The 26859-nt window shown below is 48.4% G+C and overlaps 2 protein-coding genes across 4 annotated transcripts in view; one reads left to right on the forward strand and one right to left on the reverse strand.

The window, feature by feature from the left end:
- Positions 1-26859, reverse strand: part of LOC144129403 (putative serine protease 45) — a 146009-nt gene that overhangs the window by 82611 nt on the left and 36539 nt on the right. The window lies entirely within an intron of this gene.
- The window catches only part of LOC144129402 (flavin-containing monooxygenase 5-like), a 40529-nt gene continuing 19961 nt past the window's right edge, over positions 6292-26859 (forward strand). Inside the window, exon 1 of one of the 2 annotated variants that reach the window (XM_077663525.1) lies at positions 6292-6548. The gene's annotated coding sequence lies outside the window, so the exon portion shown is untranslated. The remainder of the gene's footprint in view (positions 6549-26859) is intronic. The other variant, XM_077663526.1, reaches the window with a different exon arrangement.

The raw sequence follows: 26859 nt of genomic DNA on the forward strand, positions 1-26859 counted from the left end.
TCCTTCACCTAATGTGAAATGCGCCTTGGTAGTTCTCCCTGATCTGTCACTTTCTGTTTTCTTGAATGGAGTGAAGCTTCTGTCGCTTCCTTCAGGCAGGATTCTGCCAGCTCAAGTATGCGACACCTCCAGCCTGTCCTTGCTGCTAGAAGAACTCGAGATAGGCTTGCATAATATACCTGAGGTGACGAAAGAGTCGAAACATACTAAAGTATTGCAGTTTGTCGGTTCACTGCTTGCAGACCTCATTGAGGACAGTGATACGACGAAAGAACAGTCTTCTTTGCTGAAATTTCTGGTTGAGCAGATAGAGCTTCTCCTCGCGAAACAGCATGTGTATAGCGCAGAGCTGCTGGTATTCGCCAGTATTTTGAATTCAATTTCTCCTCACGCATATCACTTCACAAGAGCTGCATCAAGAATCATTCTGCCCCATCCTTCCACACTGCGCCGTGTTTGCTCAAATTACAAAGCTGACCCTCTTGTGGAGCAAAATCAACCGCACTGTCTCTCCTACATCCGAGAACGAGTCAAATCAATGAAAGACCACGAGAAGACAGTGACCCTGATGATCGATGAGATCCACATAAAACCATACTTCGACTACAAAGGGGGCACAATAGTAGGATCGTCGGTTCATTCAACGGAACCAGCAACAACAGCCCATGTGTTCATGGTACAATCACTCCTTTCTGCAAACAAGGACGTCATTCACATATTACCTGTGAGCAAACTGAGCGCAGAAATTTTGCACGAGCATGCTAAGAACATAATCATTAATGTTGAGAAAATGGGGCTCAAAATTATCGCTGTGATAACGGACAACAATGCTCTGAACCGCAAGATGATGTCGTTATTTGCTACAAGTCCTCAGGTGAGCATTGTCTATCCCCATCCAGCCGATAACGCTCGCCCTCTTTTCTACGTGGTCGATCCTGTGCATCTCTTGAAGTGCATTAGGAACAATTGGATTAACCAGAAAAACCCTGGAACATGCCTCTATTTCCCTGAAATGGACTTGAGTGGAGCAATGCCCGAAGGGCCTCCTCGTATGAAAGCTGCTTCTTTCGCAGCTGTGCGGCAGCTTTATTCTTCAGAGAAGACGTCGCTTGTGAAGGCTGCTTACAGACTGAACGCAAAAGCCGTGAATCCAACCTCAATGGAGCGGCAAAATGTAAAGCTCGCTCTCGACGTCATTAATCAGTTTGTTTCAAATGCCCTCAGGACACATGGTTCCGCGTTCAAGATTCCTCAAGCTGAGTCGACTGCTCTTTTCATTGACGTTATCCTCACATGGTGGCAAATAGTCAATGTTAAGACCCCTTGCAAAGGCCAGAGGCTAAGGGACAGCATGCAAGACCCTGTAAGGTCTGTTGATGACACACAGTTAGCTTTCCTGAGCGGCGTTGTGGACTGGTTGGACGCTTGGGCAAGAATAAACATCACCAGTGGCTCGCTGACGAAATAGACTCACAGTGCTTTGCGACTGACATGCTATTCTCTGGTAGAACTCTCGCGCTACTGCTTAGAAGAACTTCACTTCAAGTACGTACTGCTGGGCAAATTTCAGACGGATGCGCTAGAAGACCGGTTCGGCCGTTACCGCCAGCTGGCAGGATCACAGTACCACATTTCCGTGCGTCAGCTCTACGAATGTGAGAAGAAGCTTCGTCTTCAAAAACTTTTGACATTTCCACGCGAGGAAACAGAGTTTGAAGACGTAAGTGAGGATCTTGTCCCATGCAACTTTTCTGTGGCTGTCAGCGACGACGATATTACACACGCCCACTCTGACATGGATGCTATTGTCTACATTGCAGGATACGCTGCTCATGCTGCTTTAAAGAAGCTTTCATGTTCTGCTTGCTTCAGCACATTGGTGATTGAAAATCGAGAGATCGAAGCGGAAAATACTGCCATGATAGCTAACCTGTCGAGAGGAGGGCTGAAGTTTCCCCAGCCATGCACAGTTCACATGGTACTGATGACTAAACTAGTTGCAGAGAAGTTGTCTTTTGGAGCAACCGCGGAAGATTTTCTCTCCTGTAGAAATCAACGTGGTGTCGTGATTTCACAGACGATTTCCCTCCTGGACGAACACGACATTGAGACATGTGAAAATGGCCACACTGCACAAACTCTCCTGCGCTTGGTAGTACGCGTTGCAACCAACGTTGTTCTAAACAACTTTTGCAAACTAAGAAATGATGCCATACAAGACAATGCGCAGCAGAAGGCCGCAGCCCGGAAAGCAGCAACGCTTAAGAAGAAGTAAGTTTTATTCCCAAGCAATAAAAATGCTTTGCGCACACTTCATTGCTGGTGTCTCGTCGTTTTTTATTGTAAGGGTCAGATTAGCTGTACAAATACTCAACAGCGCAACATTATTGTGAGTGTCATTATTGCTGTGTGTGAAAGCTTTAAGCAAAACACAATACAGAATAAAACTAACACAATGCGCAGTAGACGGTGTTTTTTTTTTCAATGTTCACGAACTTCTACTTTAACAACTAGATATACGCATGTGCGGTCTGTGCGGATGGATTTTACCGCACGGCAGACATCATGTACGTGATAGAACCTAATAATTAGATGATTAATTGAAATTAACTAATCAATTTTTTATTATAATGACCAATAATGCGAAATTGGCGGCCGTATGCTAAATTGTTTATTATAAAAAACTGTATTAGCAGCTCGAACTTTCTTGACAATAAGGTGTTCTGCAATAAAAAAAATATATAAAGCAGATAAAATGATAGCCTAAGGCGCGCACAAACTAGCGAATTTCTTTTCTGCAGCAACGACAAAAATGAAAATGAAGGAATCACTTATAAGGCAGCTACGTACGGCAGTACCCGAATAGTGCAGACGGGCGCGGCGCGCTGAAATCGCGGAGCGCGGGGCCTGCACGGTCCCTTGGCGTGACGTCACGCGGCCGGTGGAGAGGCCTTAGCATTGAGAGGGTGTTGATCTGCGCCCTCTATCGTTCCACCAAAAAAAAAAAAAGCAAGAGAAAGGAGAAAGTACTGGCACGCACGACACCAGAAAAGGCTGAATGCATAGCGGGGATAACAGACGCATTTTTGACAAAGAGAGCGCTTTGATAGACGCAGCACCTCGTTCTCTGAACAGGTGGGGCCAAAAAAGTAGCGATTTTGCTTTATGTCAAATACTCGAAGCGGCTGTCCCCGTACACCTGCGTCTTGAAGAATGAAACGGTGTGGTCTATGGAGCTTGACTGGGTGCACAAATTGTTCGCACCGCAGAGCGACCCACAAACCGCCAAGGATGGTTTTTCAGCCATTTTTCGTCTGCATGTGATCGTCTTCTTGGCATGGAAGGTATGGAATCTGGGAGTCATTTTAACTACAGGTAATTACTGATCCATTTATTTAACTAGCTAGTGCATAACCTAAAGTCACGGAAGATGTAATTTGCTCCCCATGCCGCCCTTCCTTCTATCGTCTTTCAACTTCTTTGATCCGTACCAGCACGGCTTCCGTATATAACGGGCGTTCATGTGAAACCCAACCCTGCAACTCTGTTTTACCCGCCGCGGTGGCTCAGTGGTTAGGGCGCTCGACTAATGATCCGGAGTTCCCGGGTTAGAACCAGACCGCGGCGGCTGCGTTTTTATGGAGGAAAAACGCTAAGGCGCCCGTGTGCTGTGCGATGTCAGTGCACGTTAAAGATCCACAGGTGGTCGAAATTATTCCGGAGCCCTCCACTACGGCACCTCTTCTTCCTTTCTTCTATCGCTCCCTCCTTTACCCCTTCCCTTACGGCGCGGTTCAGGTGTCCAACGATATATGAGACAGATACTGCGCCATTTCCTTTCCCCAAAAACCAATTATTATTATTAACTCTGTTCCTTCGAGAGATTCATTCCATTCTTGATCGTAACATCCCGTTGATGTTATATTTATAGATTTTACAAAGTACCTCACTGCCACCTTTGGCTTAAGCTATTTCGACTAAACATCCGTCCATCCAAGAGTTATAATTAACTAGAGTCAAGGCTTTATAACCGACCGCATGCAGTTTGTTTCCGCGAAAAGTCATTCGTCGCCTTTTCAAGAGTTCTTTCAGGTGTACTCCAATGCATTGTACTTGTTTGCATTAAAGATCTGCCTACTTTAACAGTGTCTACCATCCGCCTTTTCGCGGACGACTGTGCCGCCCTATGACTAACTCGTCCAGCGCTTCTGCACTCCAATATGACGGGTAATTCGCATACAACGATGGTGTACGTATACGTGGCATATGTATGTGATTGTCACTAAGACTGTGCTAACTTCCTTGAACAGCTGCCGAAACTACACACATACCTAGTTACAAAATTAATTCCCGCCAACTCTTTTAAGTACCTGGGCATTTACTTCACCAATGATTTCGCATGGTTTTGCCACGTAAACGACATAACACGTAACTAATTCCTCCAACCGAACTGTTTGACACCTCTGACGTAACTAGCCCCTGGCAACTAGTTCTGTAAAACTATTAGCTTCCCTTTTGTGACCTGAACTTGAATATTCCAGCGTTCTTTGATCCACCCCATTCTAGCCTTAATACAGGTCTCGATTTTGCCACTGAAACGACTGGCACTACTCCCGCATCTTCGCCCTGGAATCAAGTTACAGCTTCACCCTTTCGCTGCCCACTTTCACGCCTCTACAACGCTATTTCATACCTCACCAGCTCATCCAATTAGTGCATCGAACACCTCGCACAGGCCATCCTAACAGCGAAACTGCTTTCCACAACTCAGGACTGGGTGGCCTTCCCAGAGATCTGCTGTTCATATGTGGTCCTGCTCGCTTCAAGACGGCCATTGGAGGAGCTTCCTCATCATCGCCATGTTTACCACAACCAATTATTGCCGCACACACGCTCACCCCCTCTTGCAATGCCCCACGTCGGGTATTTGGGGGTATTCATAAAAAATAATTAAATAATAACAAATGGGCAGCGCGTTTGCGGGACTTTCGTTTCCCTCATCCGTCCGTTACTAGAATATGCTGTAATCATCTCGGACCCTTTCACGTTAACAAACGTTCAGAAATTAGAGCGAATACAGCATAAAGTAGTTAGATTCGTTTTTAACTCATATGGCCGTGCATCTGTAAGTGAGCGCGTGAGGCGAAGTGGGTGACCCCCACTCGTTGAGCGCAATCGTGTTTGCCGATTAAAGTATGTCTTCCAGCTTATAAAAGTTCATTATAAAGTTAATACTTTTAATTATTTTGCTTACTCCTCACGGTATAACACGAGACAAAGGCATGCACTAACAATAACCCCTTTGAGTGCACGAAATAGCTGCTTTAAATATTCTTTTTTTCCCAAGACAATTACTGAATGGAACAAACTTAATAGCGAGACTGTTAATCATAATTATTTACTGATGTTTCAAAAGTGCGTGCAAATGTTATGAATTTGAGTGCGTTTATATGCTTGTATTTTGTTTGCCCCCCCCCCTGCTATGATCTGTACTGGATCGCAGTATCTATAAATAAATAAATAAATAAATAAATAAATAAATAAATAAATAAATAAATAAATAAATAAAATAATTAAATAAATCCTCGTTGCTTCGCGGTAGGCACTGCATGCCCTCACCCTTTTATGCGGTTAGCGGCAGCGCACAGCACACCATCACTGTACTGCGCAGTCCGCAGTTCCTGAAGCACGTGAAAATGCAAGGGCCAGATCTTCGGGTGCTCCTCATGACTGTCCTCCAGGAACTCTGGCTTATCCCGACGAACAGGCACGCAGCAGGACGAGCAGTCAGTCACTCGTAGGCAGAGAGACTTCCAGCAGGCTGCGGAAAGGCTACGCGCATACCGCCGTAGTACATTGCCAATGCAATACCGAACACCCAAGCGCGTGTATTGCACCGTACCGACCGGAAAAGTCGGCCGAGAGCAGGCGGTGGTCTCGACGCCTGATGAAGCAACAAAAGACGTTCCGCGGAGGAAGGCGACGAGAAATGCATAAACATAGCGTCGGGACGACCAGGACGCTTCTACGCCTGCCGCTGAACAATGAATGACAATCAGAGCGCCGTTGATGTATATAACCTACGCCAGTGCTCTCCGGCTGCTGCCCAGCGACGATGGAGATAGCGCAACCAAACGGCGCCCTAATGGCGAGAAGGGCTAGCGAGGGTGGGCTGCCCTTCGATTGGCAAGCGAGCCCAATGCCAGCCGCTACGTTGACGCCGTTGCGAGAACGAGCTTGACGCAGCCGGAAGCAGAGAGCGAAGGACTCGAGAGGAGAGTTGGCTCCGGCGGCAGTTCGGGTTTCATCCGCCGGCGCGCCGCTCGGCCGTGTTTCCTCCTCGTCCTGTGCGGCCGACCTTCGATAACAGAGCAGGCAGCGAGCGCGGATGGCGGCCTGAACAAACTTAAGGAGCCAATGCCAGCCAAGAGGCATTCGCCGCCGGAACAGTAGCAACCCACCTAGAGTGCGGAACAGAGACATCGTGCCACAGGACGCGGCAACTGTCCTGGACGTTGTCACGCTTCAACACGGACAGTAGGGGAAACGTGAGTGCCTGTCGTTCCTCCACCATTACGTCACGTCCATGTGTTTTTATTTGTCACTGACCGAAGGCGAATGCTTGTGGATTGTATGCACACTGAATGAATTTAATGTTACGGCAACACAGCTCGAGAGGCAGTGCAGGGCGTCTTGGGAGACACGCGAAATAGAATGGCGAAGTTCTAGGCCAGTTGTTCCAACCGCGACAGGAACTGGCCGTGGAAAGAGCAGTGGACAGGGCGAGCAATAACTTGTGACTGGAGTTTATGGGAAAGAATGTGGTCCTGGTAAAGTGTCCGCTGGCGCAAACCGTATCACAACAGAATAAGGTGAACGTCCGCGACAGAATTCAGGCAAAATGAGCTTCGAAGCTAACGAAAACCAAAAGCAAATAGCACAAAGAAAAAATCGTGTACCTATCTCGTCAAGAACCGAGTGTCCTTATCTAGGAGATAAGGCCACAAGTCTCACTAACACCTGCGCCTAGCCCAAATTTGCGCATGCATGCCGCTTCTAAAATTTCCCTTTCTGTCCCCTCCCGATGACAGTATAGCTTTGTTCAGCACAGGGTAGCACCCTTTGCATTCCTGCAATGTTTTGAGAGGTTGACGCCACTGTCCAGTTTCAAGGACCGAAATTGCTGACGTAGCTTGTCGTTTACGCATTGGACTGTCTGCCCGACGTAAACTCTGCCGGTTCACAACGGAAACTGGTTCACCACTTACGTGGCACAGCGCACGTACTGTGCTCACGCTTGGTGGTACAAGCAGCCCTGCGCTGCACCGTGCGCCCCGCCCCTACACAGTGGAGATAACTTGCAGGGGACTGAAAAAAAACGTCTGGATGCCTTGCTTGCCCGCCCCCCTCCTCAGGTTGTGGGTCAGTTTGTGCACATAAGGCACAACTTCTAGCGGACCTAGGTTCAAAGGAGCAATTTGTTCCTCAGCGTCAGCGATTGCCTGAAGAAGGGGTAAAAAGAACCGCGAGAGGAACAGGACATGGGAAGAGAAGTGGACAGGACCCAAAAGCAGTAACCGTGTGGCAGTGCACTGCCTCAAGTCCGTCAGACCCGTAAGGTGATCTCTTCCGTCAGGCTAAGATTACGTTGGCACGTTTTTTGAGCTTAGAATGTGCGCTTCCAAACGGCAGTGGTATTTGGTTCTCGGACTGTATGACCATCACATATGTTGAAAGGCAAATTAGAGTGTAGGATCAAGGTACTGCAGTCTGTTGTCGTTAGTTAACTCGTGGGTGTAAAGATTAAGCCCTGGGAGGAGGTGTCAAATATCCCTAGTATTGCAGTCACCACCTCATCAACGTTATCTTCTGGGGACGAGTTAAGCAAGGTAATCATAAACGTACCGGAAAACACGCAAAACATTGTCACTGGACGATCTTTTTTGAATGCGCTGGTCAACCGCTGACAGGTAAATATCACAAGAGACAGGGTCTACAGATGACCCTATGCAAATTCCAGCTTTAGGTAGAAAATGCTTTCGTTTAAATTCCATGACAGATCCTCGCTTAGATCCTCGACCCCTTACTGAAGCCAAGATTCTGGGTCCTTCGAGTAAGCCTTCATCGCGGAGGACAGCTTTGAAGGCACTTTTCAAGCTCTTGAAGGACTCAGGACTGAGTGCAAGGTTGTGAACTATCAGTGTGTGCCCTGCGTACCCTGCAGGTAACGGCCAACGGACATGTGGAAAAGTGATCATCTCCCTTTGCTCTCTCCCCTTTCTATCTCTCCCTTCATTCCTCTCCCCACGTGTAGGGTAGCATACCGGGCGTCGCCTAGTTAACCTCCGTGCCTTTCCGTTCATCATTCTCTCTCTCTCAATCACAGTGGAGTTAAGGTAAAATGTTAACAAACTCAAGAAAATGATCCGTGCTGACCCTTGCCTTATTTTGAAAACCTATTTCCCCACTTTCTTGTACTTTTTGGTGGATTGCATCAAACAGGCCATCATGCGGTACAGAATAAAAAAGGTCTTGAATGCCAATTGAGAAACCAGTAGTGGCTTTCAGCAGGCTTTGATCCAAGTACGCCACCACTTCACTTGAGCTCCGAACGAGAAACGGGTCTTTCCTTCCCAACTATCATTTGCCGATTACGCTGTAGATAGTCCCCAATCGTCCTTTGCCAAGTTCCTTTCTCGGAAACGATGGCTCGTGAATGACACTCCGGTTTATGGCTTTTCCCACTGAAGAATGCACGCATACTACCAGTTTCTTTCTTCTTAACTTTCTTGGCTATAGTTTCAAGGTTCATGCTCTGCAGTAGCTTGAGTGCAAACCCTTTTTGTTTCTTCGGAATGAATTTTCCTGGCTTGAAGTTTTTTCTTATTGCTTCCGTGGCCTCTCTGTCGAACGCACCAACAGGTAAGACGATAAAGCCGCCTTCTTTGTCCGACTGGATGATGGTTAGGCCACTTCCTTTCAAATAGTGGACTACTTTTTTGATAGGCGGCTTTTTAGCGGTTTATCGGCCTTTCTGCAACGCTAAAAAAATTGATCAATGTGCTCTCAGGTCTTGCGTGGATGACAGTGATGGTTATGCGCCTAGGTTCATTCTTATATAGCGTTTGCTTTTCGGTCTCAAATAAACGGTTGAAAGTCAGCGCCTGTGTTATTTTTTGTTCCTCGTTCTCCTGTCGTGTCTCATTCGCGCAGTATTAACTTTTTAACAATGAAGCTGTAATTGTTGCAGGACTCGTTGCAGGATTTTAATGACACCATATATATTAAATCCGCCTGAAAATGATAACAAATAATGGGAGAGACCTTTTCTCTGCAGTGGGCGTAGTCAGGCTGAAGATGATGGCATTCGTATTCAGCTCATTTGAAATTTTAATTTTGCACAGCCATATGGAAAACACAAGGTTTCCATGTATTTGTGTACATTGTGCACGAGTCGTTCCTCTGGTCCTTTTCTGTAATGAATCGAAAGGCACTAAATTCTTTCGGCTATTTTCAGAGGCAAGACGGTAAGAAGCATGTGATTCCAAGGTTTTTTTTTTCATTGCTACCCATAAATCTGACAGTCAAAGTGGTGCCCCCTAAAGGGCCACTGATAGAAAAGCTTCATTCATCGGATAGTGTTTATGCTCAAAGGTATACCTTTTAGGCTTCAGTCGGAGTCAATAGATGACTACCTGGCAGCGAGCGGCGCTGGCAAATCCTGGCGGATATGCAACTCCCCTTGGTATTTCCTGCCACCAGATTCGCCTTGTCAGCTGCATTAGAAGTAACTGGAGTGTTGGTCACTATTTTTTTTTTCTCTGGGAGCCATTCAAGGCTGAAACACGGATCTCCAGTGGCGATGCCCGCATATCATCCCTAGTGCGGACTACGGCTTTAGTCAACTACTCGACACCCATTGTATGCTCGCAGACTACTTGCATTGGCTGCTTCGTTGGCGCATATGTGCATATAGCAGGCGAGGGACGTTGTCAGAGGTAATCGCTCTACGTCGTTGGCCGGGAGCAATGTGCACACATGCTTTACTTTTATGAGACGGTGGCACTGGATAGGCCCTGATAGGTCATGTGCACGTTCACCTCTGCCGCACCAGCATTGTCACAGCCCGCATTCTTTCCTTGTTCCCGCTTTTCCAGTTCAGAATAGCGCAAGACATCATCACTCGACCCTACCTTCCGGTCTTTGTAAATGAAGCACCTCTCTTCGTCTACTACAGAAGCTCCAATTAGAAATGTTTTTTGAGAGGCGGCAAATAATGACCGCTTCTTTCAGCGTCCGGCCTTGCTCGATCATGGAAGGCTTTTATAAAAGCAGGCAGAAATTTACACCATTCATATCATACGGCCGTTTGGCAAAGCTTAAATTTCTTTTTCAACGTCCGCTCCATGGCTTTCCTCGCACATTTACTGGAAACTGCTCACTCCCAAGTCTGCCTGGTCAGCTTCAGAACAGCCATGAATTTATCGGCTAGCGCTGGAAACCGCTCGGTGCCACACATGCACGGCACGCGGTCGTCAGCCACTGTCGTCACATCATCATCAGCCTGACTACGCCCACTGCAGGGCAAAGGCCTCTCCCATGTCTCTCCAATTAACCCTGTCCTTTGCCAGCTGCGCCCGCCCTATGCCCGCAAACTTCTTAATCTCATCCGCCCACTTAACCTCCTGCCGCCCCCTGCTACACTTACCTTCTCTTGGAATCCATTCCGTTACCCTCAAGGACCAGCGGTTATCTTGCCTTCACATTACATGCCCTGCCCAAGCCCATTTCTTCCTCTTGATTTCGACTAGGATGCCATTAACCCGCGTTTGTTCCCTCACCCACTCTGCCCGCTTCTGGTCTCTCAAAGTTACACCCATTATTTTTCTTTCCATGGCTCGCTGCGTTGTCCCTAACTTGAGTTGAACCCTTTTCGTATGCCTCCACGTTTCTGCCCCGTAGGAGAGTGCCGGCAAGACTTTCCTCTTGCGGGATATTGGTAAACTGACACTCATGACCTGAGAGAACCTGCCATATGCGCTCCACCCCAATCTTATCCTTCTAGTTATTTCCCTCTCATGATCCGGATCAGCGGCCACTACCTGCCCTAAGTAGACATATTCCCTTATCACTTCCAGCACCTAGCTGCCAGTTATGAACTGCTGTTCCCTTGCGAGACTGTTGAGCATTACTTTGGTTTTCTGCGTGTTGGTTTTCTGCATTGATCATGTTTTGTAGTTCATCTCTTGAGTGGCTTAGCAAGGCAATGTCATCAGCGAATCGCAGATTATTTAGGCATTCTCCATTAACTCGTATCCCCAACTGTTCCCAACCCAGGCCTCTTATACATCCTGTAAACAGGAGGTGGCGAGATCGTGTATCCGTGGGCATCCTTTCTTATCGGAGCGTCTGTCGTTACAGTTCCCTTATTTCCGAGGACCGTTTTAGTAGGAGGTCCTTTACCATTTCAAATACCGCTACCTGGTTGGTGCAGGGCTTTGCAGTACACCAGCTTTCGTCATGAAATACACGGTTCACATCCTCGTCAACTTCCGTACGACAAAGTGAACCGCGTTTTTTCAGGTGCAATGTTTTATAGATATTGCAACGATATTACAGCACGTTTTATTTTTAAAATGTTTACACTTCCATCTCTACGTTACACACAACCTGTTAATACTTGTTTCGCATTTTGTTAAGACATTTCCACCACCGCTTTCTTTCAGTGAGCTTCAATACTAACCGAAAACACGAGACAAAGCAGAACAAATGCTCCGTGTGCTGTTTGCAATTGTCTGAGCGCCACTTCATATCCCCAGCAATGATCCTGACAGAATATATATTCTTTTCGCGTCGTAGTTTATCGTTTATCTTTAATCTATACAGTAAATAGCAGGGCAGAGCACGATAGGCACGATTATAAGAAGACAACGTAAAAGAAATGTGGGGCCTTTTTAGCCACTATCTTAAAGAATAAAGTGCGACAGGATTTAGGGGCCTGCTACACGTGTCTGGTACGTTCGTTTAATGGAGACACAGGGTGCGTTCCAATTCTCTAGACGTCCGACAAGACGTCTAGTGAGACGTCTAGGAGGCCGTCTACATGTCCATATATTGGAACTTGTCTACTGCTCACGCCGCCTCGCGGCATATAGATGTAACTAAAGCTTATGAACAGTTGTACTATAATTTTTCTCGAACTGAGCAATAACGATCATTACGTGTTTTCAACAAGTTTGCACATTTTTTCTGCAATGACTTTGCGCGTAAATACGACTGGTGGCTGCGCCTATCGGTCAGCCTACTTGAAGCAGACGGGGCCGCTCTCTGAAGACGACGCTAAAGACATATGCGATTGTTTTATTATTGATACTAAACTGTACATGTTCCTCGAACATGCTCGTCCAGACGGTCCTGTAAACATAAGAAAGAATAAGAAATGTAATCAATATGCGCGAAATGCGATACGGCTAATACACACTGCAACAGGAAAACACATGCGTGCCATTGAACCTGCTGTCTGCCGTACGTGGTACTCGGAGACGGCGAGAAACCTAAAGACAGGAGCGAGCTTTAATCCTGCAAGGACTAAAATCAATTCGCAACATGCCGATGTGTTCGTTCTGAGACTGTAGAGATAAAAAAGAATACGCGAAAGAGTTGATGCAAATAATAAAGCAACAGGAAAAAACAATTGTTAATCGTCAAGCCAGCGATCTTAACGCCCGTCGAGGAACCAACGACAGTGACGAGTATTAATCCCTAAAATCAAGGTACTAATTAAGATCCGGCATCGTCAGATGCCGGATCACGTAAACAGACCACGTAAGCATACCTACAGCGTCCGCTGTTGTAGCAAAGCTCTCAACCGCACGATTCTCTCCTGCGTGATTCACTGCTAGGAATCACACGTTCACGAAGATTAATTAGCCACTAGTTTGTGCACCAAATAACATAATGAAATAACGCACATTTTTCCTTCCTATACTCCGGGTACAGTCCGACGCCCGCAAGAGCACGACTCGCTCATCCGCGTACATCAGCTCCGCCATCTTTAGACAACAAGTTAGCCTGCATCGATGTAGACTTCGGTGAAGCAGTCATCTTAGACGGCTTCGTGAGAAATGGAACGCGTCCCAAGATGGCGGCTGTCCGGCTAGACGTCCAAGTAGCCGTCTACTTGGGAGTATTGGAACGCACCCACACTGAGGATTCATGGGCATGTTACAGATTATGATGATGATGATGATGATGGCGATGATGATAGTGAATTTTTATTGCGCAAGGGCATCTTCAGCCAAAGAACGCCATGGCACAAAGAATTTTTCGTGTGCTCAAGGTGGGGTCAAAGACCCATTTCCCAAGCATTTAACCCTAAATAAGCCGAGCACCAGGCCAGGACAAGCTTGTACCCATTGTATCACCGGTGGGCACCCGGCGGCACTGGGGATCGAACCTCGCACCTCCCGCATCCGAGGCGGATGCTCAACCACTATATAGGCCACCGCTGCGGTACGCATGTTACAGGAGAGCGAACCGTTATCTCGGCACATGCATGTACATGCGCTGCTGCCCGGACATCTGGCGGTGGGATCTTGCGTTATCGAAACCGAAACTAGGCACACCACACCTTGAACCGCAAGTAACGAACAGCACAGGGCCAACTTCCAAATTTTGGGGGTCTTCAGACTTTGGTGGGGCCTTACGACTGGCCCACTGCTGGTCACACGGTTTTGATGTCACGACCCTCTCAATCGCATTCGTAGATCGCGGAGAGTTCTCTCAACCTTACCGGCGCACTGGTGCATCGGTTAAGAGATGCCCCACATCCCCGGCAGGTGGCCATCGATGGGGATAAGCCTTCTAGACGATGTTGGTTTTCCAGTCCGCAAAGGTGAAGACACCGGAACAAAAATTTGTACGTATCTAGTTCTTGTTCAAGAGACAGGCGTCGTAGGCCAATTGGAGATCTTAAACCTATGTTAAGGCTCGTTTATATTAAGCGGATGAATTTCAGGATAAGTTCGAAAAGGGCGATCTAGAAGAGAGAGGGCAAAACGTGGCTGCCGACCAGACATCTTATCAGAGTCAATGTAATAAGCGCTACATACGCTAATGACACCCCGATCTAAGAACCTTGGGTGTTTAAAACTTTGCTGTGATGTTGAATGTTATCGCACTGCACAAATAAAGGCAGGCCGGTTTTGCTCAGGCGCTGGAGTGCTCCGTAGAAGATTGATAACGTAGGCGAAGAAGTATTTGAGGTAAATTAGCCGAGAAAAATCTTTAATTGGTAGAAAACTTTTTAATGGAACATATGATTTGCATGTTGCTTCTAATAGAAAAGGAAACAATTGGGCATGTCACGTCTAGAAGAAAAACGAACTGTTGTAGTAAACTGTCTTGTGCTGAAAAAATTAACCAAAAACCCGAACCGCGAATTTTTTTTTTTAGTAACCCGATTCGCAACTGAATTTGAGCGCGAAAAACACTGCCCTATTTTTAGCCCCCTGTAATTACGGAAAAAATAAAACTCGAAAACGAAGTATCCTAAACATGTATGTCAAGGGAAATCGGATAAATGTAGGAATGGCGATCTCCGCAACGACGTCCAACAAAAGCATTAACGTCTCACTTCGCGTGTACTACAGGGCTGTCGATGTCACCTTGAGGGTTCGGTTGTGCTATGCGGCTGGCCGCGGAGGCACACGACTAGATGAGACGCCCGATCCTCCGCACGTGTCCCGGAAAGCTAAAAAGGCGATCATGCACCCTGAACGACTTTCAGTGGGCCTTGTGCATGAGGGACGCGCTCACGATGTCGAGGTTTCTTCAAGGAAAGAAACCTCGACGCTGCGCATGCCCTGCAGCGAGCGCGTGAACCGGCTCGATCAATAAGGCCGCGCGCTCAGCCGGCAAAGGGGCGCGTTTGAGCGAACGGACCTTGGACACGGCCGGGTGCTTCTTCCTCTGAAACAGGCGGCCGCCAGAGACAAAAAAAAAAGGAAAAGTAAAGATGCCCCGGGCGATGTTGCGCATGAGAATTCGCTTGAAAGATAGCGTATAAGGTATTTACGTTGAGTCACAGACAGGAGCGTTCAAGGACAACTTAGTGCCGCCTTTTGTCTCGGTGGCTGTCGAGAGCAGAAAGGCTTCGTGCATTTGCTTGGGAGACCTTGATGAATGACGGGCACTGCACCGACGAAGCGCCATCAGTTCTGGATCACGAGACAGTGCCGTCCACAGCCGCATAGGTAACATATTGCGAGCAAGCTTTCTTTTTTACTCCTGAAAGAGAAAGTTACGCGAGGCTTAATTATCACTGTGCGATGACAATCCGATAGCGTTAGGTCTTCTACCTGGTTTTAATTGCTTCTCTTTCTAATATACTTTGCCATCTATTTTTTTTTCATCAAAGGTTACTTGCTTAACTTTGCTGAGCAAACTGCTGAGCAAATTTGTTCAGCCATGCGTAGTCACTTAATTCTTTTAGTAACGCGTAGTCATTTTCATTTCTGCTGGTCATTAGTGGCCATCATTATCCATCATCATTTTTACAAAGTCATTTTGGACCTCCTTCCGGCCTCTTGTTCCTTAAAAGTGCAGAGGAGTATTTCCCTCTTTCCACTTTGCCACCTGCGAATTGCGGCAGGTGGCACGGTTCCGTCTGCCAACTAAAGCACTGCATGGGCCGGCAGGAAAGCTCAGGCCCGGCCCGGCCCGCTGGCCTGGGACGGGCTTGAAGTTGCGGGCTCGGGCCCGTGCACAGATGGTCTGCGTCCGCCTTTTGATTCAATACTGCAAGGTATGTTCTAGCGGTGACGCGGAGGAAGCAAGGTCATGGTGTGGACTGAAGAGAAATTACCGAACGCTTATTTGCTTTTTTGTTGGCGTCTGCTATAGTCGTGCTTCCTTCAAGCGTGAAAAACTACGAAGATTGCTATTTTTATGCTTCCTGGCCTGCTGCCCGGAACATCTCGGAACTGAAGGAATCTTTCTTCGGAATGAGATAAAGGATAAACTGCATTCACTCGCATTGCAATGCCCAAGTAACTTCGTTACCTTCGAACGATGCAAGAGAAGTTGAACGGAGTCTTCCACTGATTGAAGAGCAGCACCGAAATATCCCGCCGGCGGGTTGCACTATGCAGCGGCGTCCTTAGCGGAACGCTGTAACGCCTGACACACGTCTCGTTTGTACAAATGTGTTCGCCTACTAAAGTGTAGAACACCGCTGGCCTGGGCTGTTGCGGATATTCGCGATATTACAGAGGCGCTCCACATCGGCTCAGTTTTGTGTTGATGTTCCCGACTATACGTTTTAAGCCTCATATCTATATAAGAACCTCTGTAGGAGGACATTCATTCAATTGCTACATGGGAAGCGTGTGTTCCAAGATCTTCTCTCCTTAGCCTGCCAAAAAGCACACCTGCAAGTTGTGAGAGACGCCATTTGGGAAGAGAATACTGGCTGGGGCCACAACCGGTCTTTCAACACATACAATACGCAATAAACAGGCGTTTTTGCTTTTCGGCTCCATCGAAACGCGGCCAGTGTAGCCATGAATTTAACCCGCGAAATCGTGCTGATTAAAAAGTAAAAATTGTCATTACTTGGAGGACGTTGTGATATTTTTAAATCGCGGGGCATAAAAATAAATTATTGGAAATCTAGAGTTGTTTATTTACGTTTGTATTCTTTGCATGGCTCTCGGAACTTCGAGGATATTTACTCACGGGCGAGATCGCTGTTGAGCGGGTTAACCCGCGTTCCCCTTTTTTGTAGCGAGAGCTACACTGGGCTACCAGTCGAGCATTTCGCGGTGGCTGGGAGAGGAAAGTTGTGCGCATGCGCCGTTACCATGGCAACCGAATAGGAGCAGTAGGTGCGCCGCGCACTTCGCCGTCGCCGCGGCCGCACGCCGCTCTGTCACTCGAACCGCGCGTCGCATGCGCAGCATTGCGTATAAAAGGCGGAGATGTAATGGGAGGCTGTATCGCAACGTTTGATATGGATGCACAGATGGACAGTCCAGCCGCTGCTAAATGGCGGTATAGACAAGAGAAGATCAACTCTTCCGATCCTGAGGTTGTCGCCTGCCACTTGACTACTCAACAAAGAGAGAATGAGCGTCAGAAGGCGAAGAGAGCAGCGGAGACGCCCAAACAGAGACAGGAACGGCTTGCCAAACGGAGATGCCAGACTGCCGAGCGTAATAGACGGCGTATAGCCGCCGAATAGACCAGTGAACCGCACAGGCATCAGGGCCGTAACGCTAGCAAAGCAGTTGAGAAAATATTTCACTTCATTTGCTCCGTGGCACACCGCCCGAGCGCTCTAGACAAGTGCGATCGACTCTGCACCTCTCGCTACGTACATCCTGGCATAGCCGAGCTAAGCCACTGCCAATTTTTGTTTGTTTACCGAACCAATTTTTTAAACAGCTATTGTGATTTAAACGCCTTTGCCGGCCGCTCTCTTACTTGTGCCGTAGGAGTCCACTTGCTCATAGCCGCCATTTCACCTCTTACAGGTGCGTTGAAGTTAAATTTGAGTTCATTTTATGGCACTCAATCTACACACTTCTAGCATTCTTAGGAACTTGAAACTATTATCCTGTGTTGCCGACTTCCCTATTGAATCACCTTAAACGTCCGGGCTCCCGCCTTTCTTTTTCAACTCACCGCGGAGAGCAGGAGGAATCAGCCAACATGGTTGCCATGGCGCAAAGCACGCGAGGAGTGCCTTTCAGCCAATGGTGTGGAAATGTGAGTTTTTTGCCGGTCGGACTGTGTATTCAGCCAGAGCAGATGGTCGGGTGTATGACCCTTGCGGCAGCAGACAAGGAGAAAGCATAGAGCGCTTGCTCCGGGATTTTTATTTCGGCGGTACGTTCTCTGAACCACAAATATGAAGCGGTTTTATCAAAATATCACTTCACTCGTGTCTGAAAAGAGTAATAAAAATTAGTTCAGGCGTATTCAGAGATTATAATATTTTCATTGGACATCCCGGAGTGGTCAGGTTGAGTATCGGGAAAGCAAATAGTCCACGCGTATTTTTATTTCCATGGGCTTCATTTTCGGCTATTTTGCCTGCGACTGAACCGATTTATTCACGCCCCCCCCCCCCCTCCAGAAAATAAATAAATAAGATAAAAGCGAACAAGAAGTTTTCCAGGACGCTCGTTATTGCAACTACAAGCTGGTGCGGTCCTGGGCCGTACCGGGCCTCGCGCAGAGCTTGTCGAGCCGAGCCTGGGCTCAGTAGAGTGATAATGCAGCGGAGCCGGGCATGGCCCCGGTCTGAACCCAGGGATCTGGGCCGGGCTCGGGCCTCATGCCGAAGACAGTGAAGCGCTTTAGCACCAGTCATAGCAGGTGGCATACAAGGTGGCAAGTGTACATACACACCATTACGCCGCCGACGACGGCGAACACTTTCTTCACGATGGGGCTTCTAATGCAAACACATGAAAAACACCATTAGCGGTTGTTGCTGAGCTCATTCATCGAACATTCAGTTGTGGCCAGCTTTTCGAGGCAGAACACAGTGAAGCAAGCGGAGCAGTGCATTTTGCTGGATGTATCGGTTTATTGAATATCGAATGCAACGGCATAGAGAAGAACGTAAGCACTCTCAGATCCTGTTTTTGCTTTTTCACCAGTGGGTAGTTCTTCGACACTTATTTCTTTAACCACTCAAGTACGCTGATTGCCCAAGTGTCAACACTAAATAGACAGGGATGAGCACTAAAGGACTCATTGCGGTAAAAACATGTCATATTCAATGGGAGTTTCCTTCAGTGGGACGATTCTAGCGAAGAATGAGTTCACCACAAATGAACATGGCCAGACAATGGGTATCATCCGCTGCCAATCATTCATAGCGCAAGAGAGATTATTGCTCTTCGGACAAACCATGATCACTGATTACGCTGCATGATCCGATGTGATTAGGTCGTAATCCACTGTCGCGCCAAATTCAGTCCACCAAATAACGGAAAACTGTCACGAGATGAGAGCGGACACGGCTTTCCCATTTGGCTTGGGTGCCATCGGACCAACGATTGTTCTCTCAGGGCGCAACCAGTTTCTTCACCGCGGCGGCTCAGAGGCGAAAGAACGCATGAGAGCTGTCCAACCTAAGGGCGTCCTTCGCCGTCCAGAGCAAAAAGCTTAAGTAAAGAAAAATTAAATGCACTGATAGAGCGGATGCTTGGGCGAGTTGGTAAGTCATTTTTAAAACACAACAGCGCGCACTTCGACAGGGACACGAGGAAGACACGACAGCGCTCGTCTGTGTCGTGTCTTCCTCGTGTCCCCGTCAAAGTGCGCGCTGTTCTGTTTGAACAATGAAAGAGCTCACGGAGAAAATGACGGACAATTCAGCGTGGCTAGGCCAAGCGCGAATTAGGACAGAACTTGGGCCTTCACTTTGGTTTCGGTTCCGCGTCGAAGCTCGGCTTTCGAGGATAAGCAGGTGTCAGACTAAGATCGGCGAAATCGTAACCTGCGTCCCGAGGGCCCGAAGACGAGAGGGAGCGCTTGCTGGACGCGCAATGGCTGGCTAGTTGTTGGTGCACACCCATGGAGCATTGCAGCGCAGTAGGTATATACAGTAGCAGCTTCCGACGAATGAAAAATGCGTACTCTCTGAGCCTACACACAACGGCAGTGCCATGCGAGATGCCACGGGGCACGAGGAAGAGGAGAACTAGAAATAGCCTGCTTAAAACGCAGCGCCTGTGTTTGTGCCCTTTTCTTGCCTTGTCCGCGTTGCTGCTGCGCGCCGTAGTCACACTACGGGAACGGTCTCCAGACTCCATTAATAAATAATAACAAATTGGTTCTGAAGAATGGAAATCGCGCAGTAACTGTCTCGCATATCTCGGTGGACCCCCCGAACCACGCCATAAGCGAAGGAGGGAGTGAAAGAAGAAAGGGAGAAAGAGGTGCCGTAGTGGAGGGCTCCGGCATAATTTCGATCACCTGGGGATCTTCAACGTGCACTGACATCGCACAGCACACGAAAGGCTTTTTGCGTTTCGCCTCCATCGAAACGCGGCTGCCGCGGTCTGGTTCGAACCCGGGTACTCCGGGTGAGTATAACCGAACACCTTCACCACTGAGCCACCGCGGCAACACGATGTTTCCACCTCTATTTTGTCCTCAGCCGGTGCTTGGTGGATGTATGTTTCCCCACTGCAAGATAGAGAGACAATCGAGCGGGAACGGATCAAAATACAAGTGAACGCATGTGAACAGGGCGTTCGCTGGAGCGTTGCCAGTGGTGTCCCTGCGTACCTTCTTCCACTTGTGTCTTCGTCTGTTCCCGCTGGAAGTCAGCGACTAGGGGGCGACACGCCGACAGAAACCCATGTGCGCATTCAAAACACGTTATCAGCGCTGTCCATGATAGTCGGCGACGGTTTGATAACTCCGGCAAAAGGATTCTCCGTGGCGGGCGTCGCTTGATGGGTGGAAGATTTTACCAGATAGGCTTCCTACGGAGTGGGCAGGCTGCTCTGCATACGCCTCGTCCAAACGGGGCCACTTGGTGATAAACAAGCGCGATAGCCTAGAACGCGGTCAGCTCTGGCCTTCGTGCTTCAACAATACGAACATGTATACCGCATAGACTGGTAGCCTAGCGAACGTAGCGAACACAAGAAAAAAAGGTTCGCTCCACGTCACGTGATCGTGTCTCCGTAAAACTAACAAAAACAGCCTAATGCCGGCATGCCACGAGAAAGAGCGCCGTGAAATGCCAGACGACACGTCCGCAAGGTCGCCTAGGAGACCTAGGGCAGGGGAGTTGATCGGTATCGCTTAGAGGTCACGTCCGCACCGCCTCTAGCCGCAATTACCCTTGGCGATACGAGTCGCACTTCAGCGCCAGACAGTGAGGCGCTTCAGAGAGTGTCCTCAGGTCGAGGACAGACGCGAGACACCGTCGCTGTCGCCTGCCGCAATGTTTCGCATCAATTTATCCAGCGAGAAGAGTTAAAAGTTCAAGCCAAGCGCTGCGCTTCAGGCCCCGTTGTATGCGCTGTGTGGGCAGTGGCGGATAAGCACCCGGAAGCGAAATAACCGCATCTAATAAGGCTTATTTTACTCCGGGAACATTCAGGAATTATCAGTATGCACAAGGTAAAAATGTAAATATGCGTGGCAGGTGCAGTTTAACACCTATTGACCTGGAATTTGTCGCTAGAATCATGAAGACAGCATCATGGTTAAGGATCACCATAGTTGTCAAGACTAGACGTGTGGACACATGCATACACATATCGCTCATGTCACCAGGAACGAAAAAAGACTGGAGCTAAGTTCCTCCTCAAGTTCCGCCTTAAGGCCATGACGCGATAGCGTTCATGGGTTAATTCCTACACATGCGGAACTGGTCATTCTCTACGTCCATAGGTCGCTGGGATTCCTCGTACCCCTCCTGGCGCAGTGGTGCACTGCCCAGCGATGGCAGGTGCTGCCACCTGGGCGGCTTGTGAGACCCACGTTGCTCTTCCCGAGCAGCCTCTCGCGATCAATCATCAATCGAACTGCCACTTGGTCAGTTTGTTCAAAATTCAGTGGCCAGCAGGTAGTGATGACGCCACAGGGTCACGTGACCAAGGTGGCCCGCCTAGGCTGTTGGAGCGGCCGCTTGCTCCGGCCGGCCCGGCTGCAAGGCTTCAAGCGGTCGCCAGCGAGGCTTCAAACGCCGACGCCGGACATTTTTTTTTCCCGACGTGGGAGTACTACCTCTCCCGCGTAAAAAATAATAAGTTTGCCAGATAATGAGAAACACTGCATTAGGCACAGGATAACCGCTTTCGTTGTTCTCCCTACTTGTGCACGCTTAATCGTTGCATGGTTTTTACAGATCATATCTACCTCAAAATCAACGCCAGTTTTCGTAGTGCTGAGAATGAACTTTGAGTAACTGCACTTGACTTATAGCTTGTAAGGGCCAGTGCGGGTGGCGCCATCAGGGGACACACCGGGACGGCTGACAACACTGGAGGAGGAGGGGACGTGTCGTCGGCGATGGCAGGCATGTGCGCGAGGAGTGCGCGGGTGCGCTCCGAGAGGCGTGGTCGAAGTGGGCCCGAGTGTGAGCAGCTCGGTGCGCGTTGGATACGGTGCGCGAACTGCGGACGACTATTGGGGACTCACCTCGCGACCGCTGCACACCAACTACCTGCCAGCGATCTGCCCCTTGCGCTGGAGGACGTGCGTGCGGCCATCCACGACCATCTCCGAAAGCAGCACCCCGACCCACGCATCGCGGGAGGTGAGCGCATCGACAGTGTCACCGGCTGTCGCGCACTTACACGGTCACAACGTGCAATGATCCTCCGCGCGCGCATTGGCTGCGTGTGGCCCGGGGAACGACGGGTGCGTCACGGAATCGCGACGAGTGATGTGTGTGACGGATGCGGTGCAGTGGAAACACTAGAACACCTGCTCCTTCGCTGTTCCGCGTTGCCGATGCTCGTCGCGATATGCTCGCGGCCTATAGGCCGCAGGGCATATTACCAGACTCCATCAAGACGCTATTGTGGCCGCAGGGCAGTGCGCGCACTCGTGAGCGAACTTTGGTGAGCCTCTGTGCATTCCTCGAACACACGGACTTCGACGTCCCGTCTGTTCTCCGTCAGGTAGTTACACGCAGTGACCGAACGCTCCGCGAGTTCTACCTTGAACGATTAATAACTGGACGCCCCACTCCAGTTGTAACCTACACAGTGCTGTGCGCGTGTGTGATTTAATTCCTCTAAAATGAACTAATCACGCGCACAACCTGGACACATTTCTTATTGTGTAAATAGTTTGTACATATTACTTCTCCCCCTATCCTCTCTTCCTGTCCCCTCACCTCTCTCATTTCATTTCTCCATTCTGCCTGCTATCCTTTATTTCCGCTGCCCCAGCTCAGGTGCTTCAGTATCGATGGCAGATGCCGGGGCTAGCAAAAATCTTTTCCTTCCTTTTTACTATTATTTTTAATAAAACCACTACCACCACCACCACCACTCTGTGTGTATAATAAACCATCCCTTGACAAGCTTGCGAACATTTAAGGCCGCAAGGGCCTCACGATATCTGAGTGCGGTTGCACCATCGCCACACGACCAGCAGACATTTCATCGCCGGTTGCAGAACGCGGCAAAAGGAAGTTTACTGGAAGCCCACAGTCATTGTTCCTATATTCGTGTCGTTCCCTAACGTCCGAAAGCAAAATCATTACGACAGCAGGAGTCAGACTTTTGTGCTCTGTGCTGCGCTGGTACGCATTCCCCAACGCCGTCTAAGTAGCAGGGGTGATAGTGCAACTGGCAGAATTACACATTATCATTAGACTAACTACGTCCACTCAGGAACAAAAGACTCCCCCGTGTCTCTCCAATTAACTGTCTCCTGTGCCAGCTGTGGCCACCCTATCCCCGCAAGCTTCTTAATCTCACTTTGTGCTACATTCTGCCACGCTTGCCTTTTCTTGGAATCCACTCCGCTACCCAGAGGGCCCATCGGTTCTGTTCTCTTCACATTGCATGTTCTGCCCATACTTCCAATATTTCGCTGCCTATCGTAAACTGTTGAGCCTTTCCGAGATTACTGAACATTACTTTAGGTTTCTTCGCATTAATTTTTAGATCCACCCATCTACTTTGCCTTTCAAGGTCCTCGTCATGCCTTGCAATGCAGTTCGTCCGATGAGTTACTGGGCTAGACAAAGACATCAGGAAATAGGAAATTAATTAAGATATTCTCCATCAACTTTTCTCCCTAACTCTTGCCAGGTAAGTTCTCTGAATACTTTGGTAAACACGCGACGAATACCTCTGGAAATATGGTGTCGCCCTGCCTAGCACCCTTCGGCATTTTATCACTTTCCCCATGGAGGACATTGGTCAAGGTGCAGCCACTATAGATAATTTCCAGTGCCCTGAAAAAAAAAACAGTCACAAAAGACAAGGGGCAAGAGAAAGAGTGTACACAGTGCTTTTAAAGCTTCTTCACACGCCCTTAATTTCACTCATGAACTCCCTAACAATCATTCCATCAGGTTCCTAGAACTGCAAATAACCTTCTTTGACGATGGTCATTTATGCTGGATGTTTTTACCTAGAAACAAAAACGCTCTGTTACCGTTCGGTTCTGCGCACTCTAAGATTGTAAAGAGAGGCATTGTGATGAATTGTTTCCGCAATGCACTGGAAAAAAGCTGTCACCTCGCTATCAAAAAGTTCCTTGATAATCAATTCCAACGTTTGGAAGCCACAGGGTTCCCTAAGCATCTTTGGAAAGCAGTGGCTGAATCGCTGCCTCAGAAGCCCAAGAAAGAACGGACGAAGCTGGCTGATGGTGGAGCAACTGGACGCAAGAAATTTGAGGTCATGCCGTACGTGCATAAAGTGAGCCACAGCATCAAAAAAGTTGCGGCCAAGCAGGGAGTGAGTGTGGTGTTTTCTGCCCCTTGCAAGCTTTCGGGTCTGTGCTCGCGCATTTCTCGAGGCAGGGAAAGGAACCACGTTTGTACAACGCAGGACGAGAACCGCTTCGCGGCGTGTGTCGCTCAGGTCGTGTACAAGTTCCCCCTCACATGCGAAAGAGTATACATAGGCCAAATAGGTCGATGTATTAATGACCGGCTGCGTGAGCACCACTCCTCCCTGGGGTCTGATGACGGTGCCAACTTGCCTCGCCATTGCAATGAATGTGGGTGTTATCCACTGTTCAGCAACGTAATGATTCTAAGCAAGAGCGAGAAATCTTGGAGGCATACCATATCAGTTTGTCAGGCCAACATTGCATTAGCACAACTTCGGTGCGCTTACTCGAGAAGGAATTTGCTTTTTTTAGGCCGTTCACGGTAGAGGTGTATCTTGTGTGCCCTATGCGCTGTGAGTTTTGATACGGCTGTTGCGCATGCTCTGCTGGCCTTGCTGGGACTATGTTTTGTCTAATAAATCTCAGTTGACAGACCAGTCGTTGTGGCGTGTACACTCCTTCTCTTGTCCCTTGTCTTTTGTGACTGGTTTTTTTTTTCAAGTTACTATGAACCAACTGGCCCGCATTTCAACCCTTCTGCATACTATTTTTCAGTGCGTTTACATATGCCTCTTTTACACCATGGTTCCGCAATGTCTCCATGACTGCTGAGGTTTTGACTGAGTCAAATGCCTTCTCGTGATCAATGAAGGCCATATAAAGGGGATGGTTATATTCTGCGCATTTCTGGATCACTTCTTTGATGGTGTGAATAAGGTCCGCACAACATACAACCTCACAAAGAGCGCAGATACAAATACGGCTTCCAAAAAAATGCGCTCACTAAAGGTTTCTCGTCGTAGTTATTACAGCAACTTTTATGGCGCTGACGGAGACCAGCGTTGCATGCGTGGTTGTCTCATTAGAAATGACCGGCTGCTAATCCCAGGTAAAGCGACTACTAACTTTTTTTTTACTTTTACACGCTGAGTTTAGATAGCGGTGATCTTTTTGCTGGTGTTGTGACTTTGATTCGAGTATTCGACCTCCAGTCCTTGCTGTGTAAACTACGAGCCTACGTGATTGTGCCTGATGCACACTCAACAGCCACTGCATTGCTGGAGTTCAGTGCTGTGCGTGAAATGAAATGTGGACAGGCGGCAGATTCCTGCGCACTACAGTGGATCGGAAACGCTGTAGCTACGAGGTCGCTTTCCTGATGCGCGCTTGGTGGCGCTGAAACGTCGTCGCATGGGCGTCCTGTGTCCAAGGGCCGAGCGAGTCAATATTCCCCACGTCTAGAACACGAAGGTAATCTTATTGGAGCTGAGTGAGGGAACATGTTTAGGATGTGGATGAGGACAAACAGGAATTTCGAATAAACTGAGTCTGGTGTGCATGCATCCCGTAAATTTATGGTGTCTCCTAAAAGCTAACGAAAACAGCTAGAGTGTGCCGACTACACAGCCCGGCACTACGTTGGGTTCTTGCCACTGGTCGTTTCGCACTAGTGACACCAGCAGTGCTTCCGCGCAACTTTCTGTCCTGTAGACGTTATTTAGGCAGAAAAGTCATTCTCGTTCACCATGGAGAGTTGGTTTAAGGTTTTTGCACAGCCGTCACAAGCCACCGTCAAACCGAGACCATGCAACGACACTTCATCATGCGGAATACCTGATTGGAGCCCCCCTCCTCAATTTCGGCCGCGGTCACTTTTTTTTCTGCTTTCAAACCGAAGCTTAGTCCTCACGAAGCCTCTACTGCTTTCGCTCCCTGACCGAAGGAGTGCACCGACATTTATCCCACAACCTATTGGGACAAAAAGGGCACTCGACGCCGGTTCCACTTTCTCAAGTGAGGATGCAACTGTGTTGCCCCCAGTTTCCTTGTCTATTCGGGTTTCTGCGCAACCCAGGTTTTAGAAATAAACTTCCATTCCATTCCACTATTCTAAACGCGACCACATGTGCGTTAATCACATTGACATAGACTGCTTTTCCCAACAAGCAAACCAAGAGAAACTATGCGCAATTTTTGAGCGCACAAGAATGTGCCGTATATCACCAAAAAAAAACTAATTCTTCCATGGCAAATACTCTCCAGCAGAAAAAAAAATGAAAGTTGAGTTGTGGCATAAACACCGGAAAAAGCCCGCCGAATTTTAAAAACCTAAAAAAAAAATTAAAAGCGTTAAGGCCAACCCTAACGTATAGAGAAATCTGCAGAAAAATTTGGAGGACGCTTAAGCTTCGTCTTTAAAAGGTCTGTGAAGGGGGCTCTAATAAAGTTGCGGCATGTCTGAGATATTGAAGCACGCCGCTTCACGAATAGTGTCCAGCAAGGATTTTTTAAATGCGCTTTGTA

The sequence above is a fragment of the Amblyomma americanum genome, chromosome 4, assembly GCF_052857255.1.
Source record: "Amblyomma americanum isolate KBUSLIRL-KWMA chromosome 4, ASM5285725v1, whole genome shotgun sequence".
NCBI classification, from domain to species: Eukaryota; Metazoa; Arthropoda; class Arachnida; order Ixodida; family Ixodidae; genus Amblyomma; species Amblyomma americanum.